This window comes from Procambarus clarkii, chromosome 71, assembly GCF_040958095.1.
Source record: "Procambarus clarkii isolate CNS0578487 chromosome 71, FALCON_Pclarkii_2.0, whole genome shotgun sequence".
Lineage (NCBI taxonomy): Eukaryota > Metazoa > Arthropoda > Malacostraca > Decapoda > Cambaridae > Procambarus > Procambarus clarkii.
The window spans coordinates 28,584,450-28,590,563 of NC_091220.1; positions in this window are offsets into that span (position 1 = coordinate 28,584,450).

A 6,114-nucleotide genomic window follows, 5' to 3' on the forward strand; every position below is an offset into this window, starting at 1 on the left:
AAAGGTATTTGATCTACAACAATGGCTTGGACAGCCTTGGCATGAGTACCTAGTCGTACAAGCGGTTGAACTACTGAGTATTCATGGGTTCCTCGATTTATCATGAACCCTGACAAGTTTAATTTTACCTGTCCTATTGATTGCAAATTAAGTGCCTCTGCTGCCCTTTGAGTAATGAAAGTTCTCTGGGAACCTTGATCAAATAGTCCACGTGTGGTGATCTTGGCTCCTCTGTTCTTCACTTGAAGATGGGCAGTAGGCAAAGCAGCATCCACTTGAGATGCTTGTGAAGTTACGCTGTACACATCTCGCACCTTGCAGCACTGTACTGGTATAGATTCTCTACGTCCTATTCTAGGATTGACATAATTTGTCCTAACTAATTTGCACAGTGCAGCATGATGCTTGCCCCTTCTACACCTATTGCAGGTGTTCAGTGGGGTTTCACAGCTATTAACATTATGTGATTTGAGACACCTACTACATTTATGTAACTGTTTGAGTCGTCTGACTCTTGTGTCTCTGTTAGGATAATTGGTACATTTGTACAGAGAATGTTTTTGATTGCAAAACAAGCACATTCCCCATCCTACAGCTCGTTTAGGGGTTACCGGTTTAGGTAAACCAGTACTTGCAGGTTGTGATGGTTTTGCTGCTTGCATTTGCTTGTTATTTATTCTCTTGTGAGTACTTGGTGTACTCTGGGGAACCATTAATTGGCTCTTGGGAGTGCTCTTTGGACTATTAGGTCTCTTAGGAGCACCTGTGGAGTCATTGGGGGTACTCTTTGGACTATTAGGTCTCTTAGGAGCACCTGTGGAGCCTTTAGGCCTCACTGATGAATCAGTGTTTGACTGATTATTATTACATTGATTATTAGCACCTTTGTTACCTAGTGACAGTGTCACTTTAGGAGTTTCAGGTAAGGAAACTGATGTAGGTACAGTTTTGGTGCATTCAGATTTAGCATTAATTGCCTGGTTTGCTGTATGATTGCTCATATTGCGTAAACCTGTAAATATATCCTGCATTGACAGGGTATTACCATTCTGGTATACATATAATTTATTAAGTGTGTCACCAGACAATTTTCTTTGGATGACGATTTTTGTCATCCACTCAGCAGTTGGATGATCCACCTCTTTACTGAAAGAATTTATCAGTGACTCAAGCTGGAAACTAAAGGCTTGTAAAGAGTCAACTGATTGTTCTGGTGAAGATAAATTTAATAATTGGTGCACAAGGTTTATAATAGTCTTCTCATTGTCAGCACTTACTTTAGAAGGCTGTTGTGAGCAATTGTGACCATTACTTGTGTTGCTAAAGGCTTCTTGCTTAGCCTCAGCTTTGATTACGGCTTCATCTGCTGCTGCAGCATTTGCTTTATCATTTTCTGGTTCAGATCCACTGTTTATTGCAGCTTCACTTGTTTCATCTGTAGCTTCACTTGTTTCTCTGGGTTCTAGTGATAAGCTAGTTAATTCAGTAGCCTTATGTATTGAACTTATAGAATCCAGGGAACATTGAGAAGAGCTGTCTGAAAATTGATCAGACTCTGTAAACAAATCATCACGTGAAGTTGTATTAGATGAGAGGTTAGAAAATGAAGGTTGAACTTCAGTTGTGGATCCTGTGTAGTGATCAGTATTGATTAGAGGATTCTCCTCATCATGAGGTAGTTCAGGTATTTCATCTGAACTGAGTGTTGACTTGGGTGTAGGTCTATTAATGATCTGCTCTATCCACTCGGGAATATCTTGTCTCGCAAGCACCCCCTTGTATCGGTCTAACCTGGTTTGAACGTAATGTTCATAGTTATCAAGATCAGATTCTGTCAGACGTAAGTGGTCTGAGACAGTATGACCGACCTGGAGTAAATTCCTGTGGGACTCGATTACAGTCTTTACATGATCATATTTTTGGATGGCGTTCCTTATGGAACTTGCTAGTCTGTAGACGTCACCTGGGTCAGTTTCTACACAGAGATGACATCTGATAAGCAGTTCTCCTAGGCGAATTTGAAGAGTTCTCAAGAATCTTGCATTGCTTTCTAGAGGATTCATTCTTGCGGTAAATTGAGCCTGATAGGGCTTATGTAGCTATTTGTATAGCTATGGTGTCTGCTCCTTGATGTAGAGCAGGTATAATTATTGACAGCCTGATATTTCTTGAGGCTGGCTGTAATTTACCTCATTTAGAGGTTAGCTACCTACCTAATAATAAGCAACTAAGATTTGAGTGGTACCTTGGTCTCACTACAGGTGTTCCTCAGCTTAGCTCTTCTAAATCAGCCTCGGGTGGGTAATGGACTTACAGTAACACTCAAAGACATACATAGAAATATGCAATAAAATATAATTACACAATAAATGGTTAATCCCACCCTTGATAGGGTCAGCACAAAAAGAATAATATATATGTCACTAACTAGTTCAAGCCTAGTCGTGAGAATTTCTACTGAAGAAACAACAACTTATTTAGTCTATGCTTGTGTCAAATTCAACACAATCACAGCCTAAATTGCTACCTAATAAAGGTTGGCAAAGATTATATTGTGGTGCAATAATGTGCAAATAATTGTGCTGTGTTTTTGGGTGTTATGTATTTTATAGTTTATATACACTTGTATAATTATGTGTATAAGAAATTAAATGAACACAAGAGAATTAATTGTGTTTGGCAAGTATTCTACTGCCGTAAATATTATCTAACTCCTGAATGTACTCCTAATTGTGGAATAAAATGTTATCAGGGTTAGTAATGATTAACTAGTATGAGATCAGTAATTTATATTAGTATACTGGATCCCTAAATGTTAATGATCCACTGACTTGAGTGAATCAGTAACTATAACATGGATTCAGGCTATAATGGACAGTCTGCTGACAGCCATATATTGAAACATTTGTATAGCCTAAATGGTTGACACATAATTGGTGTTAGTGATTAATATACAGGTTATGAGCTGTTGCTCCTGGTGACCTAAAGATTCTTACCTCAGTATGAAGTGTAGGCCTAAGTGTTGTGGGCAATAAACTATCCCACGAGTGTTACCTTATACATAATGTATAAGTAGCAATGAATTGGTGTGACTTAGGCTAACCTATGTGTTACGTTGTTAGTAGACACAATTAATTAAAAGAGTTAGTCTTGATTACATCACACAAGGATTAGTTATTATTAATTAGTATTTGTAATTATAATTTATGTTTATCCAGTTCGAAGAGGACCATAATGTGGGACATTAGGGGCTTGACTCTAATTATTTAAATATTAATATAGTAAAATTAAATTACGAAGGACCACCCACTTTTATAGTAAAAGAGGGAAACTGAGAAAATATGATCATTAGAGACTTCTAGATGAACCAGTAACTATGGATAAAATACTAGAGAATATGATCATTGAAATAATTAATGGGCTGTATAATTAAATGAATCAAAGCCTCAAACACCTACATTGGGGGGGGGGGTATTACTGGAACTCAGTACGTCCAGGAACTAGTGTGGTTCGTTCACCAGTCCAATGTATAATAATCTAATCCTATGAATACTTGTGAAATCATTATCGTTATCATTAAGGGGAACATAGATTATGAACATAAATAATAATAATCATAATAAACACATGTTAATCCAATGAACAGAGTTCTGCATGTAAAAGAGTACAGATAATAAATTCGAGGAATACAAAAGGAATCTTAGCTTAATGACGATTCCTTAGAAGTTAGTCACGACGCTTCCTCTGATTCTCCTGGACTCGTCATGGAACACTGGGAGTTGATTAACATGGGAAATGACAGCTCGGAGAATTCTTCACACACGCTGTAAATCAAATTAGTTTCAGTAGTAACAAATTAAACTACTAGGAATCTATATTCAAGAAAACGAGATTAACATCAGGAAATAATAACCTGTAGTTTTTAGTTGTCATACGTCGTCACGACAAGCTACCCAGCTATAAACCTAACCCCCATTAGATGAATCAAATAAGGATAAGGATACTTAGCTAATATGGGCACTGTGTAAGTTAAGGCTTGCCGAAATTCGCGTCCCAGGCTCCGGTCTATCCTATCCTAGATACTGACGAGCTTCACTGGCCGGTCACGTGGAGTTACATAGAACCAAATTTAACAGGTTCCGTAAATTACACTGACACCAGGTGAAGGTTTTGTCTGCAAGGTTCTTCACACCTCACAGTGGCGACTTTCTTCTGGAGATTTGATAGCGTTTACCCTGGTGGCTGGGTAATGGCGTCTCCTTGTGAGCACCACATGAACACGTCTACTCGTGAGCGCTTCAACACGTGGACTGGCGTCTCCTCCTCCCCGCTCCGCGTCCCGCTTTTGTTACTCAAATTATTTATTGTGAATATTATCATTTCTCACAGTTGTGATTGAAATGCACGGGTTAGGACGAGTTTATTATTTAGAGGAGTTAAATATTATTATTCGCCAGTTTTATGATAGTAAACGAACAATGGAGATGAATTAAAGTCTCTCCAGGGCATTCACGTGTGACGTTAAATTTAATACTAGATAACAGTTATAACTATAAACGCTCTATTTGGTCTTAGATGGGGATCAGTTTATCTGTAATTAATTATCACACAGAACACCGATGTTTATAGAGAATCAAATTGAATTCTCAGACACATTGGATATAAATGTGTTTATTACAATGGAATCTGACGCAATACTGGCGTCGGGTGACGTAAGAATTCTAGCCTTATTGTACAGATGTAATTATTAGTACATGCGAACTCTACGTTAGGTTAATTTTACTCACTACAATGATTAGTAGAATTAGTAATAAATATTGAGAATACAACAGTGTTGTAATTAGTGTTGGAAATTTCCAACATAACTCCGGGGGGAGGATTCTAGGGTCGTAGTGTAATGTGGAGTACTGACATCTATCCCGAAGTTAAGATTAATATTAGTATATTAGTATGTTAGTATGTTTGTACACACATAACGAATGTCCCGTATTTGTCAAGGACATACAAGAAACTTAAGTCTTGCTAATTTCATGTTAAAAGAAACATGTTATTATGAATTACTTATAGCCTATACAACAATTAAAGATTTAAATCACACAATTCAAACAACAGAAAATCTACTGTGATGAGAATGTCTTGGGTCATAATAACTTGTAATGGTTTGTTACTTGACATCACACCACAGTATCATCATGGTTGCTTAAATTGGGTGTAAAGTTATTTGCTCTTAGTTAAGAGCTATAATACGCTTGTAGTTTCCCTTAGTGGAAACATGTATTAAATATTGAAACATTAAATGATTAAGTTATCGGTAATCAGGAACCCTCTAAAGCTCACAATAAACTCAACAACTAGGGTCGCAGTGACATGTAATGGTGTATTACGTAGCTGCTGAATCGTAGGCAAACTCAGAATAAGTTCCTAAGAACTGATAACACTATTGTATAATTATACAGTAAAGTATTATTAGTCATTTAAGATCAAGGAGACTATGACACTGCAGTAAGGTCCCTGTCTAGGGTCGCTGTGACTTGTAACTATTGGGTTACTAGACAATAACATCACGCAGCATCATGATCACCCCAAATTCAAATGAGGAAATTGAATTTAATGTCCACTGCTGTGCAATAGTCATTCTGACTGATGGTACAACTAATTTGCTAACTAGCTAAAATAATAGAAAAGTAGAGAACTGAAAAGTTTATTCATTAAAATCAAGGAAAATTCTGAGTCGACAGTGAGATTAGTAGCCTAGTCATTCTGACTTATGAGCTAATTAAATGGCAGCTCATAGGCTTGACATTGTAAACTTGTTAATACGAAATCACCTTTACATGAAATTAAGTTTATTAAATCAGTCTCTATAAGTATAGTCAACTGTAATTAATGGTGAGTACAGATTAGGCTAGTACTCAGTTGACACTACTAAAGTCCCTAAACCTACCTAAATAAATGGTTTGAATTTTTAACCTACCTAAGTAAGGGACGAAACTAATTGTGAGCAAAATGTACTCGAATTAACATTGGGAACTATATTGAGCTCATTAACAGGTCGAACTATATTGAACTCGTGAACAAGGTGAGCTATATTGAACTCGTCAACAGTGTTGACAG